At 38.3% G+C, this 15,735-nt stretch overlaps 1 protein-coding gene across 3 annotated transcripts in view; it reads left to right on the top strand.

The window, feature by feature from the left end:
• Nucleotides 1-15,735, top strand: part of RNF38 (ring finger protein 38) — a 111,880-nt gene that overhangs the window by 18,301 nt on the left and 77,844 nt on the right. The window lies entirely within an intron of this gene.

Here is a 15,735-nt window from a genome sequence, read left to right as displayed (position 1 = left end):
GAAAACCTGAATTGCCCTTATCACCCAGAAGCATGTTATCAGTTCACAGAAATGCATTAACCCTGTCATACAGAGCTAAGTATTTGATTGCATTTCCTCCCCCAGATGAACTGTTCATTAAAAACATTTTTGCATCACAGTTATTTTCAACTTATTCATTCCCATAAGCTTTTTTGTATGGTTGACATTTTGGAGAGAAACAATTTCCTGTAAAAACATAGCAAGTTTCCCATAGTAAGGTGTTGCACATTGGCAGTTGTGTGTCTAGAAATCCAGAGCATAGCTTAGTCATTTGATTCTAGGAGAAATAACATTAAATTAAATTATTTATTGAGGATAACTGCTGATACTTGAAGTATATAATCTGAATTGTGCTTTTCTCTGTCAAAGTGGCTCTTGAAAGAAGATCTGGACCTAGGTCTATTAGGGCCACTAAGCAAGGCTTTCAGTCTTTCTGAGAGATTGTATTGAGAGCACTTACTATAGTTACTGCTCTGTGCTGGGTGCTCTTGAAAGGATATTTTGAATATGTTATAACATCCCACTATTAGAAGAAGTGAAAATCTTCTAATGTTAGACAGGTTGAGCTTGTGTCTGGCAGCAGCTCTCTCCAGTTCCATTTTTCCCACTGCTAAGTCTTGGCCACACAATACCGTTGTTTATTTCCTTGATATTCAGATCCTCATTCCTAATAATATTTCCCTGTGTTCCAACTTGTCTTACCATCCATCACCTCTGGGTGTCTTGAGGAAGAAGAGAAACAAAAACATTTCCCCCAGAAATTCTTCTCTTTTGACTTCTGTAGTCCTAATGTTATCTGCTACTCTTCCCTCAGATTTCAGTTTCCAGGTATCTGAGCCCAGAAGGGTCTGTCATGTGCTAAATGTTGAGCAGTCTAAAGAAATTCAGCCTTCCCTCAGTGCTTGTATCCTGCTAGAAATTGACAGTTGATGCTTGGTCTTGTTCCAGGTAAATTACAGGGTTGGTATTGGGCTTCTGAACCAGGAAACAACATGCCATGGTTTTTTCTTCATGGTGCAGAATCCTTTTACTTATATTACTGTTGTGCTTGGAGAGGCTGTGTTTCGCAAACTGCTGCAAACAGATGGTGCAGAAAAGAAAAACTGTAATCAAGCAGACTGCTTTCAGAGTGAGGAGAAAGTATCATATAGATTTTATCTGACCTGAGGTCAGGAATGTTCTTTTGCCCTATTTGGGCACTTACTAGTCTTATAAGGACTACTAGGGCTGGGAACAACTGCTTGTCCCCAGTAACCACACAATGTCAATTAACAGATTTCTTCTCCTGAAAAGAACTGCTGTCAGTCCTGGTGATGGTGTCCTGTTCTGTCTTGCAGCTTTATTGATACCACACAAAAGTACTGAAGAGTTTTCCAAAACCCGGAGCCTATCTACAGCTGGACTTAGAAGTCTGGAGGGGAGTATTTGTAGCAGGTGAACAACGGCTCTTGGGGAAAAGCGTATACTTTTTTTTTTTGTATACGTCAGATACCAGCTAGTCCTAAGCCGGTATCTGACAAATACAAGTCAATTGTACCTGTTCCATCATATTACCAAGCTTCAAGTAGTCCTGGTCAGGGACTTCCAGAGAGGGAAGTTCTACCAGGTATATTTTGTTCAGTGGGCTGGACTTTTTTGAGGCACAGTGAGTGTTCTTCATCAATGTTCTTTTTGGCAGTATTATACTCATTCAAGCAATTTAAAAGCTGAAGAGTCCAGGTCTGTCTTCTTGCTTTTCCCCACACCCATGTATTTAATCAGTGTTCTTGGACTAATTACAGGTTCTTAAGAATGCAGTTATCAAAGTACTGTAAAACCCTGAGGTATTTTTCAGTCTTGTTCTGTACTCTTTTTCTTATTGTTCTCAATGCAGAACTTCTGATAAAATTAACAGATGAGCAAATAGAATGTGTACATTTAAGGGGAGAAGGCAAAAGGAAGGTTTTAGTCCACAAGTGTAGCTGGAATGATCTTTCTCTTTGCGTGGACTCTTTTGTAGTTACTGGCACTGGATTTCATCAGTCACTTTATTTGCTCCTCACTTGCTATTGTTAAATACTGTCATAATTCTGTAATTTTGTTGGGTATTTTTCTTCCATTTGACCCCAGGTCATGCCTGTTGCTGATTTTAATAGACTAGGAAACAAGGATTGCTTTGAAATGGATTGCTTTGAAGCTTGGAAGGCCTTGTCCATTAATTGCAGAACCATGTTAGACAAATGAGGATAAACACTCCTTACCTGAACGATTCTCCCCACACTTAATCAAGCATATTTGCCTATCTCTGGAACTGCCTATGTCATGTCTTCCACGTTTACTTTATGTTCTGGTTTGAAAGCAAAACAAGTGAGGGACTCCAAGGCAGAAACACAGTTTATTAGGAAAAGAGAAAAAGCAAACAAAATACATGCAATAATACAAAAGAAAAAACACTGACAGAGTCAGAATACAACCTGACACCCCTTTGGCCAGCATGTTGGTAGCAGTCCAAATTGGGAGTGGCTGCAGTCCTCCTGGAGTGGCAGATGTGGTTCTGTTGGAGCAGTGATCCTGTAGATGGATGTAGTCTTCCTTTGAAGATCCAGTGGAAAAACCCAGCCATTCCTCTTCAGAATCCAGCAGAAAAGGCTGAGTATGGTGTCTCAAAAACCCAGATTATATCCAGTTAGGAATGCTTGGCTCTTCCCTCTGGGCGGAGCATCTCACAATGGGATGTTACAGTTCTTATCAGTCGCGCAGTGACATTTCAATAGCCCATTATCTGCAGATGTCTTCCCAGAGGGAGGATTGGTTATGGAAGAGATAGGGAAAACTGCATGTCCTGAGGATATTCTGGAAATGTGGAGGCCATGCCCTGGCAATGGGAACAACGGTTGCACAGAGAAACTCCCTCTGATTTCAATCATGATTTTGTCCTTTCATCTCCTTGAAGGTATTTTTTGGCCGTCTCCTTGCTTTTACTTATGAAGTTACTTAAATGATTTTTCCTCTTTAAAATTATAAGTAACTGGGTCAACAGCCTTAATTTTTAATTGCTATGAATAATTAGGAAGCTTTTATAGTAACCCATCACTGCTTCTTCAAGATGACTTAGTAAATCTCCTGATCTCTCCATCCTCTGCTTTCTGGGAATGTGTTCACTCCACATTCCACTGCTGGGATTGCCTTTTTTCCATGTCATTCCTAAGAGACATCTTAATAGGAAATCTTGCTGTTAAACCAGAGTGTACAAGCTGTAATTGCACTAGAGTGGGATGGAGTTTGGAAGATCTTACAAAATCCCCACATATCTAGTGGGTTTTTTAAGGAGTGCTTCCAGCTGTTTACTGTATTCTAATTTGAAATTGTGTTTTTGCACCTGCTTGAGAAGTCTGGGTTCTATCCACTAGCTAAATCAACTTGTTGCTTCCTTGAAATTAGCAATACCAAAAAGTATGCCTCATGTCTGCTTTGTTTGTGTTCTAATCAGAGAACTAAAGGCATGTGTTAATTACACTGCAGGGTAAATAACTGTAAATTTCTTAAGTAAGATTTGAGCAGGGCAATTGAGGAAAAATCTCCTGAATGTAACTGACTAGTAGTAGTATTACTACTACTATTAGTTACTAGTAGTACTACTAGTAGTTAGTAATTCTATTAACTGGTAGTAGTACAACTAGGACAGTCTCCCTGTTCTTACAAATTTGTTTTTCAGAGGCAAAGTGAACTATGTTCTGAAAATGTTCCTCTAAATATACTGACTTCTTATTGAGGTAGTGTCACAAAAGAAGCATGGACTAAGCTTGTATGGGCTTTTGCAGTAGTCCAAATGCTGGAGGCAGTATTTATATCTTGCATCTGCAGTTGAGCTGGTGGGAAGAGAAAAGGCAGAAGGATTCGCCCTTGGGAGTTGCTGTACTTCATGTGCCAGCCACGTCTTTCATGTTTTCCAAATAAGCTTTGATTGGCGTTCTAAGCTTTCTGATACATAACAGCTGCTTGCTGACCAGCTTAAGAAACAAGTGAATATTTGAGTCTTCTGAAGGATGAGAAAGCTGAAGGATTCTCTCTGGTTAGCGTTAACACTTTAAATTAAAAAGAAGTCTTTGGTGAGATGTACATTGTCATTAGCATGCTGTTTGGTCTAGATTATTGTCTAGACGTTTAACTTCATGTTGTCAGTCTTGTATTATTTGGCAATATGCCTCAGGTACAAAGGAAGATGAGTGAAATAAATTTTTAAAACTGCTGCAGTGAGAAAAATGGATGTTTTGATATTTCTGTACAATGGTATAGCAGATCTAGTCACAGTAGCAAAGAATTGTTGCACATTTGGTGTTAAGAGAGAAGGTAAAATGAACAGTTAAAGCAGTTATATGTGATACTGAACCCTACGTGCTTATATATAAGCATATTAATTCTGAAAAGATTGTACAGTTGGATTCTCTGTGTTCCTTCATTTCTGTATCAAATATCATCATTTGGAGGGTAAAAGACTGTCCTGACTGTAAGCAGAATTCACATTGTACTTAAAACTTCTTTAAATTCTTTCCTCATTTTGCCTAGAAATAAATAGTGAAGGCCAGGTCTCTGTTGCTTATGTGTCACCTCACAACAAAGTTTTGACAGTCTGAATTAGCAATCAGTATGTGCAATAAATAGCACTCGACTCCCTTGTTTGAGCATTGCTGAATCTTAATCTTTTGTTTTCTCTTAGCACATGCTATCTTCAGGTTTTCTCTTTGAAATTAATCAGACTTTTAAGTTCATGAGAAACAGAATCTCTGATGCAAGAGTCCACCAATATATATAGTTGGTTTTCTGGAAGAGAAGCATTGTTGTTCAAAAAACTTAATTTGCTTACTTCTAGTAGTTAGTCCTTCCTTTTGATCCCTGTATTGTATTACAGCTTTTTCAGATGAGAACACAGATAGTGAATAGTGTTGTAATTAATTTCCTTAATGCGAATAAATTGTGTCCAGGGCTTTTTTGCTCTGCTGTAAGAGCATTTGGATAAGTATGTAAATTCTGTGTTTACAGTGATTACAGCTTTGGCATTATATTCAGTTTTGTTTTGTAGTCAGTTATGTAGGGTCCTCTACTTGGTAACTGTGCTGCTCTTACTTAAACTACACAGAAAACAGCAAGCTGAAAAAAGGGAGCATTTTGTGGATAGCTTTTAAAAGGTTTTCAGGTTATAATGAGCTATTGTTCAAGGTTTGTAGCTGTTCCTATTTCTTGTCACATGCATGCCAGAATTAATTGATTGTGCATTGTTAAAATGGTGGATTTAGAACTTCTACTCAGCAAGTTTCTCCCAAATTATGCCTTTTTTTTAGGAGGAAGAAAGAGTTACGGCATAGTCATTTCTAATTCTTGCATTGAACTTTTCTAAGTTAGCTTTTAAATTGAGCGTGTTTCCTAAATTCATAGCTTTTGATTGTCTGAACTTGTGTAGTTGGGGAGCTAACTGTTCTTTTACTATACATTTCTTTTCCTCTGGTATACTACCTCCTACTGAGGATAAAAATGCCTTTTTACATTTTGATGTTGCAACTGAGAAGGTTGCAGATGCACATTAAAAAAAAAAAAAAAAATTCATGGATTTTCTTCCTTGTTCTCCAAACAGGCAGACCACCAGTAGGATTTTATAATTTCATTTTCTTTGGCCTCAATATATTCTCACCCTAAATCAAGTGGACAGTATATTATGTTCTTGCATCCTCATTTGTGGGTTGCATGCTATGTGGAGAAGTGGCCAAAACAGCTGAAATTTAAAGGAAAAAGCAGTAGCTGTGTTCCCTTCTGTTATGACAACTCTGAAAAGCAGCTGAAATTAAAAGGAAAAAGCAGTAGCTGTGTTCCCTTCTGTTATGACAACTCTGGTTGTGAGATTGAGGATTAGAGGCAGTGAGCACAAACTGAAACACAGGAGCTTCCTTCTGGACATCAGGAAATGGAGAGAGGGATTGCACTTTGGCACAAGTTGCCCAGAGAGATTTTGGAGTCTCCCATGTTGGAGATACTCATCTGGACCTTGTGCTGAGCAACCTGCTCTGGATAGTCCGGACAGGATGACAGCCTCCAATGGTCCCTTCCATTTCCAACCTCAGCTATTCTGTGATTCTTTGTCTTTTTTACAGCAGACTTGTTTCCACAGTAATCAACAATGATGGCAGATTATTTCTTCCGCATCAAAAAAGCTGTAAACATTTTTCTCTGAAGCATGAAATGGGAAGTTCCTACCTCCAAAAATACTATCTTCCTTCCAGAAATGCTTTCTTTTCCAGTACTTGGAAGTGACTTTTGAGACCTTTCAAATTAAAACATTTTACCAGAAATTGATTTATACTCGCTTTAGAAGGTAAAAATCAAATATTTGTTAAGTTTGAGCTGCAGGTTGTAGATGAAAGTCAGTTTACGTAGAGTATCCCAGCTTCTGTTTTGGAGAAGGCATCTTCCCATAGTAAACTCTTTGGAGGAGAGGGAAACCTGAAGCAAGTACATATTTATGCTAAAGTACATTCGTACATTAGTAATATATTTGGCAAAATTCAACTTTAATACTTTTTTTTCAGAATGTCAACTGTTGCTTTAATTTTGAATTTAAACAAGAATTGACAGCTTTTCAGAGACCAGAAATACTGTTTTCTGACTGTTTTTTGTAACATCAGATGAATTTTATGAAGGAAGGTGAGAAGTATTCTTTGACTGAACGGCTTTGATTTGAATTTGTCATCCTGTTCATAACTTTCCATGTAGCTGAGAAGCACAAGCTCTTGAAAGCTTTGTCATTAAGGAAGTGTAGTCTAAGTAGTAAGCCTCTGGGAAAATTCCCACTTCATGAAGAGAAAAGAAGTGACAGAAGGTTTCATACAGCGAGAGTGAGAACTACTTCTCTGGGACAACACAACCCTCCAAGCAACCCTTTTTAGCTGGCTCAAGAAAAACCCCAAAACAATAACCCAAACAAAACAAACAAAACTACAGACAACCCAAACAAAAGGCCCACAAACAAACAAACACCCCTCCCTCCGCCCCACAACCAAATCAGCTGGCTTTATTGCAGAAACATCTTGTTTTGTTATGATAGTCTTTTTGAAGACAAGGTCATATGGTTGTTTTCCCATTGAGATTATAAGGTCTTACAGTTCTTTAGTTTTATGTGTGGATAAACTACATACTCTAAGATTTTAGGACAGAAGAAAAAAGGAAAGATTCATAAGAAATGCTTCATTTTTCAAATAACTTCTATAAAGTGAAAATCCATATTCTGCCTCTGGTGTGCCAAACAGATGAGGTGGTCCAACCAAGGCACACATTCAGATGTGTCAGCAGTAAAAATGCTGATAATTGAAAATCTCTTCATGTATTCTTGAATTAAATGCTGAGGTAGTACTTTACCTTGAAAGAACTTTTCCCCTTTAATATGAAAGAAGAACTGCCAGAAAAAAGCTCATGTCATTCCAGAGTAATGTACAAGACAAAAAGATCTGTTGGGCAGCTTTTACCCACTGTCACTTCTCCACATAGCTTTTGTTAAGTACCATGTATATGAATTTTAGGTTTTAGCAGCAAAAATTATTTGGGGTAGGAGTGCGGACTGGCAGTTTGTGAAGAAGTTTGCCATCTGGAGGTAGTATAAGCAATCTGTTCACCAGGGCTTTCATATAGAAATGAATTCTGGACCTTTTTTCAGAGGACACTGGCAAAAGAACAGCTAGACAAAAGTGAAGCTCGTCAGAAAAATTACCCACATCACACTTTGCAACAGCTACATGGTTTTCAGCCTTGGAGATCATAACAAATTCATCAACAAATTCATGGACTAGCAAAGATGGTATTACTTAATAAGGGGAGCACTTTTTGTGTGCTGTGGAAATCCAGCGGTCTCTTCTGACCTGGCTGTTTTGTGGATTGCTGTCAAAAAAATATCAGCTGCATGTCCTGTGTTTGGTAACTGTCCATTGCAGCTACTCTGACTGTGAAAGTTGTTCAGAAAACATAAGGAGAGAACGGGATTTTTTTGTGTGTATGGTTGTTGGACTTTTGCTTCTTTGCTCCAGCTTTCTGATACTGTCTAACCTATGTAATCAAATGTTGGTAAGGGTAGAATTTATGTTAGAAGTAATCTAAAGCATTTTAATCTTTTTAGAAACCAGATGTTAGTGTTTTGCAACAACTTTTTGAAGGTTTATATCAAACTGCTCACATACTACAGTAGAAATTGAGCAGACTGAAATGGTTCATAATTCTGTTGTACTGGTATTTTTTTTGAGCTCTTTAACAACATGCCACTGAAATTCTGCATCAACAGTTAAGGAATATTAGTTGGCTTTTGGATAACCTAGAGCTCCAGCTGAGTGCAGTGACAAAAGCTTGACTGAGCTCACTTTAGACTGCTCCCTGCATTTTTACTACCACAGACATGTTACGTACACAGTTCTTTGATTTTTCAGTAGCAGTTTATGCTTCTAATGGCCAGTGTCCTCCTTTGCATGGTAGATTCACTGATGGATTTATCAAGCTGTGGAATTGCCAGCAGCCCTGTAGGGTTGTACACCGCAGCTGCTGTGCAGTGACTTGACTACTGCCATGGAATAGCAGCTTTTAGTGCTGTGTGTGTCCTTTTATATTTAAAAGGATTTAAAGTTATTTGTACAGCATTTTATTACTCTTTACTACACAGACCCCACTTCTTTCAGTGCAGGAGTCTGTGCATTTTATTAGAAAATGTTAGTCTAATGTCTGAAGCACTCATGAATTGTTGGTGAATGTGAAAAACACCAGTATGGGTTGCATTGCTGTAGAGGTGCTTCTGATACTAGCCTGTGTCAGGGAAAAGCCTTTTCTAGTGCTCTAAATTTTCATCAAAGTGAAAGAGACTCTCCAAACAACCAAGGGGCTGCCAGTTTAGCATTAAGACACAAGCACAGAAATTCTTGGTGTTTCCCCAACAGTAAAACAAATCACTGAAACATCGTCAAAACCAAATGGTCCAAATAATTTTGACTAATTGGCAGATTTCAATTTAGATAATGCTGAGTTTTTCCTAGGCTGCTCTACTTCTAACCCTCAAATTATGCTTCATGTTTTCTTGTCTTTAGTGCCTTTCTGCTTTCCATCAACCCAAACAGCTGACTTCAGTAACTGACTTCCATTGTCCCTCAAATAACATGTGGGGCTTTCTTTCTATGTCAGGTGCACTGTTTTGCAACTCTTAAAGCCTTGGGATTTTTTGTTGAAGTCCTTCTCTCTGTGTCTAGCTCTCTCCCTCTCTTCCCCCTCTGCCCCTCCTCTATTCAGATTACTGTTTTCTACTTGGCAGAAAACAGAAAAATCTTCAAATCATTCAAATCCTAGCTAAATGAACTCTCCTGAAGCTGGTAACTGTCCCATGGGTTTATGTGCTAAGTACATTTCTCTCTCTCTCAGGATTTTTTATTGACGTGCACAGAGAGAAATGAAAGAGAAAACAATTTCTATTTCTGCTTTTTGTTTTTCTCTTGTGGAATGTGTTTGGAGAATTGTTTACTTAGAGTGAGTGCTTGGTTAGATCATAGTAGATTGTTTGAACCTAATGGCTAATCGGATCTACTTGTGTCTGGACTCTGGAGAACAGAGTTGTGAGTGAGTTAGATATGATAGTTAGAGAAAGTAGTATGTAGTTTTTAGTATCTTCTTTTATATAGTATATTAATGTATTATAGCATAATTATAATAAAGAAATCATTCAACCTTCTGAACTAAGTCAGACATCATTATTCTTCCCATTGGGTTCACCGACATCTACAACAGGTTTATATGTCATTTTGAGTACTGGAATGATGTAAGTTTGTATATTGTTCTTACTGATTGGAAATCTTGGTTTTTATTATCAGTTTGTCCTATGAGGAAAAAACACATTTAAAAGAAAGATCCATGGAAATTTGAAGAAGCTGAGCTCAATCACTTGTCTTTTTCAAAATTGTTTAAAAGTATGCTTGACAGTAGTAGCTATGTAAATCAAAAGACTGTTGATTTTTCTTTGGAGATCTTGCAAACAAAAAACTAGAAGAGGTCAAGTGCATGTTTATTCTACCAGTCTTGGACTGTACAGGGAGTTCTCACTCATTACAAAGCAGTTAAATTAGCAACCTACCTGGATTGTAGACCTGTTGATAAGCTCTGGTACTTCATTAGACAGTTTTAAATATTCCCAAAGTGCTTTATAAAGCAGCTTGTGTTACTTTAAGCCTACATTCTAGATGTGGGCAGTGCAGGAGATTAACAGTTGAACCCTGCTGTCCAGTGCTGTGAGTAAATTCCCTCACTTGCAATGTCTGCTGGCCAAAAGCAAGCATTCACTCTTCTAAATGCAGATGGTAAAACTAAAGCAGAGCAAGATCATATTATAGGTCTGCAAGACACACCAAGAGAAGATACAAACCCTGCAATACCAACAAACATGGATTCTGTGAAATTGTCTGAGGAAGTGACTTAGAAGTTATAAGGCAGTGGTGGGGAATCTCCTTAGCAAAATTTTTTTACTACAAGTTTATTACAAATTTGCTTATGTGATCAGACAAGTCTCATAAAACATTTACAGCCTTCCTTTCACCTTGGCTGGAGAATGAGTACATTCTCTTCCTGTGATATGGGTCTTTAATTAGTTAGGAAAAGAAACAGAACAGCACAATACTCCCCATTTTGAAAGACTTAGACTATATTGTTCTAAGTGGGATAAAGTCTCTTGGGAGCCATTTCTGGGTACATTAAGTAGGAGGTTTCATCAACCTGATTATCTTCTGTGATGAAATGACAAGATCTATGAATGATGGGAGAGTAGAGGCTGTCATATGTCTTTATTCTTAGCAAGGCTTTTGCTGTGGTCTCCCATAGCATCCTTGCATCCAAGCTGGAATGGTAAAATCTGGATGGATGAAAAACTACTAGATGAGGGCAACAAAGACAGTGAAGGTCCTTGAAGGAAGCTGTATGAAGAATGGCTGAGGTCGTTGGTCTGTTCAGACTGAGGGGAGACCTCATTGCAGTTACAACTTCTTCATTAGGGGAAGAGGAGGGGCAGGCACTGATAATCTCTCTGTATTGACCTGTGACAGAACCCGAGGAAATGGCCTGAACTTGTGTCCGGGGAGGTTTAGGTTGCATATTGCGAGAAGTTTTTTCACCCCAAGGGTGGTTGGGCACTGCAACAGGCTCACCAGGAAGCGGTCATAGCACCAAGCCTGAGAAAGTTCAAGAAACATTTGGACAATGCTCTTGGGCATGCGGAGTGATTCTTGGGGATGTCCTGTGTAGGGCCAGGAGTTGGACTGATCTAATTTGATTCCTCCCAAATCAGCATATTCTGCAGTTCCTTGATCTGTGATTCTGTATGTGAAAAACTGATAGATGTTTGAGTTCTGGAGGTAGTAGTTAGTGGGTAATACTACTGGCTTCCGGATAATAGTATCATAGGTATCTGTCCCGAAATCTGTTTAATGTCTTCACATTTCCTTGTTCAGCTGCTGATCATGCACATCACTAAAATCTGTGAATGATTCCAATCTGGGTTTGGAATTTATACACTTGAAGTAAGGGCTGCTATCCAGAACAATCTAGACAGGCTAGAAGAGTGTACCAACAGGCATGCTGTGTAATTGAACAGAGGCAGTAGGAGATGCTGTGTCCCTCAGACAGGAGCTGACTGGCTGGGGAACTGCTCTGCTGAAAAGCTCTTAGAGATCCTGGGTGACAGTGGCCATGCAGGAACAAAGAGTGTGCTCTGGAACTGATAAAAGCCAGTAGCATCCTGGGCTGTATTAACAGGAGCATAACAAGGAAATCAGACCAAGTGATTCCTCTTTACTTGTCACTTGTTAAATTGCATCTGGAATACTGTGTCCAGTTTTGATGCCCCAGTATGAGTAAAAATGATGGAGAACTGGACTGAGCTCAGTAGAGGACTATGAAGCACCACAGAATCTGGGGTGCATGCACTCCAAAGGGAGGCTGAGGATTGGGGCTTGTTTGGCATGGAGGAAAGACAACTGTAGAGCAGGGATTTGTGGTAATAGTCTGCCTACAAATATAAAGAAGTTGCCTAAAATGCAGGTATGGACTCTGTATTTGGATATAGAGCAGGAGAATGAGACAGTGATCATGAATTGATTCAGATAGTATGTTGAATACCATAAACTATTATTATAATAGCTTTTTATGCTCTTTTTGGAAAATTTGTTATTATTTTTAATAATGGCATTTCATACAGTGTTGTCCTTAAAGGGGTGTGGCAAGCTTTAAAATGCCATGTTTGCTTGGGATGGTGTAGCTTTTTCTGGAGTAGATGGCTTCCTTAGTTAGCCAAAAGTAAGCTCTGTCATTGTACGCAGATCAGAAAAGCACTGATGTTGGAAGGCATGTTTTGAGATCATCTAGTCCAACCTCTTTGCTGAAGTGGGGTCATTTAGAACAGGTTGGCCAGGACAGTGTCCACTTGGATTTTTTTTTAAAATCTCCAGATCAGAAAACTGATTTTAGGATAGATGCACCCCTTACTGAATTCATACATCACTTCTTCATGAAAAGAGCCTGAGAAAGGGTAACTTTTTTGCTCAAATTGCACTACTTTTAAGATTTTTATACTCTTTCCAATTTGTTTTTAAGCATGTGTATCCTTTATTGTAGTATAAAGACAGAATGCAGATATTGCTTCTATGACCTTTACAAGTTGTATTTATTTGCACTATTTCTGTGAACTGTAATCATGAACTGTTATGTGTAACATTTAAAATTGACAAATTTAGAAAGCAATTGGGTGAGTTTAGAGTGTTTTTTCGTTAACTTTAAGTATGTGATGACAATTGATGTATGGAGTCTTATTTTTTAATACTTTCATCGACTTCCTCAGATCTTTTCTGGTGATCTCTTTGTGTGTTTCTTTCATGTATCATTTGAGCAAGGAGAATTAAGTTTTTCTGTTTATATGTAAAGTATATGTAATGTAAATGTAAACCCACTCAGCAGCTGGTAGAGATACCCACATAAAACCTAATAGTGTTTTTCACTAATTTTTCTCTAATTCCATAGCAAATTTGGCCTAGTTTTTTAAAATTGCTTGAATGTTCTGTCTTGAGGTATGATCAGTGAGTTTTAATAGTTGAAATGCATTTAACCGTTGGAAAGACAGGGAGTCAAACTTCCTTGCTGTTTCTCTGCCTACAGAGCTAGTGAAATGTGTAGCTTTGTGCTTAACTCAGACAAAAGGGACCCTGACCCTATTGTACAGATCTCATTGACATTTTCTAGGTTTGAAAAAGGAATTATAAAGGAACTACAGTGTGCTTGAGTGCTGCCTGAGTTGTGTGTCAAGTGTGGGTGTCACTGCAGGCCCATTTACTGATGTTATCAGCCTACCAACAGGTGCCTGCCAGCAGAGAGGCTGCTGCTTGTATACACAGCGGGGTGCATTGTGAGGGCTGTGAACCTTTAGACCCTTCAATGGCAATTGCAGGAGGACATTTTTCATGTAAGGAGACTAAATAAACTTGGCATGGCATAGCTTTCTAAATGGAGGCTATGTATATACTTACTTGAATACTGTTGGGATGAGAAAAGAGAGTTTGAATTAGTTTATTCCTGATGTAGCATGAGAGAATTGTAGAATGGCTTGGGTGGGAAGGGATCTTAAGATCATGTAATGTGAGTAGACCACTAGACCAGGTTGCTTCCACTAGATCAGGTTGCTTCCACTAGACCATGTTGCTCAGAGCTCCATCCAGCTTGGCCTTGAACAGGGATGGGGCATCCACAACTTTTCCGGGCAAACTGTGCCTCATCACCCTCACAGTAAAGAATTTCTTCCTAATATCTCATCTAAATCTGCTGCCTTTCAATTTCAAGGTGTTGCCCTTTGATTACATGCCTTTGTAAATAATCTCTTTCCATCTGTCTTGAAGACTCCTTTCAGGTGCTAAATACTGCAAACAGGTCACCCATAAGCCTTCCCTTTTCCCGGCTGAGCAATCCGAATTCTCTCAGCCGATCAGAAAGAAGTGTGAATATTCTGTTCTGCTTGTAGAAAGTAGAAGGAATTAGGGTGTGATTTAGTAATGGTGCTGTATTCTCTTAGCTTGTTTTATCTGTTTAATGTATTAACATAGAAAGGAATTTCCAGTACTGAATCCTCAAGAGAGTAGCTTAGAAATAAACCTGGTAACCAAATTATTGTTACAGATGTTTCTTCAGGTTTCTGTCACATGCTAGATGGTCTTTTAGACTAGTACTGAGAGACAAAATTACTGCAAGGTGCTAGTGTAGCTTTTTCAGTGGATTTCTACATCTGGACATAATCTGTCTGACTGCTCTTTGTGTGTCTGTATACTGCATTCAGTTGTGTTTCTGTCCTCATTTTTTAAGATATATTGTCATGATTCCTCGCTTATTTGGGAGCTGGGCTGTACTCTGTGTGTGTGTGTGTAGCTTTCAGTCTTGCTGTTCCTGCTGAGTAGAATAATAGTAAGCTATACAGTGAAGATGTCTTTGGATTGTCTTTTGCTAAGGGAAACTTGGAAAAAGTGAAAACCTTGAAAATCAATTCTAAATGGTGGCGTTCAGGTTGTGAAATTCCTGTCTAAACCAAATGCCTCACCTAAAAACAGCCAAGCACTATCCACAGTGTTGTCCCTGAATGTTGTATATACTGGTTGCAGTCACCATATTAGCTAATTTTTGTAAGTGATTCTTTGCCTTTCCAAATAATTTGGAATCATTTGGAAATATAATTTTGCTTCCTTATAGAGTGTTTTTTACTAGCTAAAAGTTAGGTTAATTGTTACATTTCCCGTCTTTATGAAGCCCAGATTGTGATTTCATAATTGTGCATCAGATGTTATAATTAGAAATCATATTGAAGGTCAGCATGTCCTGCATGCAACAATATTTGTGTGTGTGTGAGATTTCCTGAATACAGTTAATTATTGAAAAATGTGATTTTTACACTGTAATAGTCAAAGCCTAACAGAAGTTCTGTATATTGCTGGGAAAGACCTTTCTCTACCTGTATATAATTTTGTCATTCCTTTTCTATTTGGTTTAAAATGTGGGATGTGTGGGAGTGTTGTCATTTTAAGGTTTGAATGTTAGCTGAGTTTCATTCAGCTTTTCTGAGTAAGCCAGGATAGTAAGAATGGTTCATTATACGTTGTCTACTGAAACTGCAATACCCAGGGGTTTAGTTTTGTGTTTGGACATCCAGTTTATGGCTTTGATTAATATATCTATGTACTTCCCGTTTTTTTCTTTGGTGCTATGTATGATACCATCAGGGCCTTCATGTTGGACCTCCTTTCTTCTCTTTATAATGATGAAAGGATTATTTGCACTTGGTTTAAAAGGATAAGACATAAGAGCTAAGAAAGTTTATCAGCCTGATGAAGATACTTATTATAAAGTTTTGAAATTTTGCTCAAGAAAAGCAGGTGTGGATGTGGTTTTCTTACAACCCAATTATTTGTTAAAGCAAAAACCAAAACTACGTAATAGGCCTAATCTAATAAAGTTTGCCTTCTACAAAATAACATCAGCTATAAAATCATTGTATTTCAGAGACCCATTTTCTGGCCATTTTTCACCATAATCTACTTCCCATTAAGGCCAGCAGTGATTTCAGTATCTTTTCAATTTCTCTTGAGTCATGGGCTCACTCTGAAATTTACTGATATTCTTTAAGATGCATTCAAGGGCAGAGCAAAT

This window comes from Vidua macroura, chromosome Z (assembly GCF_024509145.1).
Source record: "Vidua macroura isolate BioBank_ID:100142 chromosome Z, ASM2450914v1, whole genome shotgun sequence".
Taxonomy (NCBI): Eukaryota; Metazoa; Chordata; class Aves; order Passeriformes; family Viduidae; genus Vidua; species Vidua macroura.
This window is presented reverse-complemented; position numbering and strand designations above follow the sequence as displayed.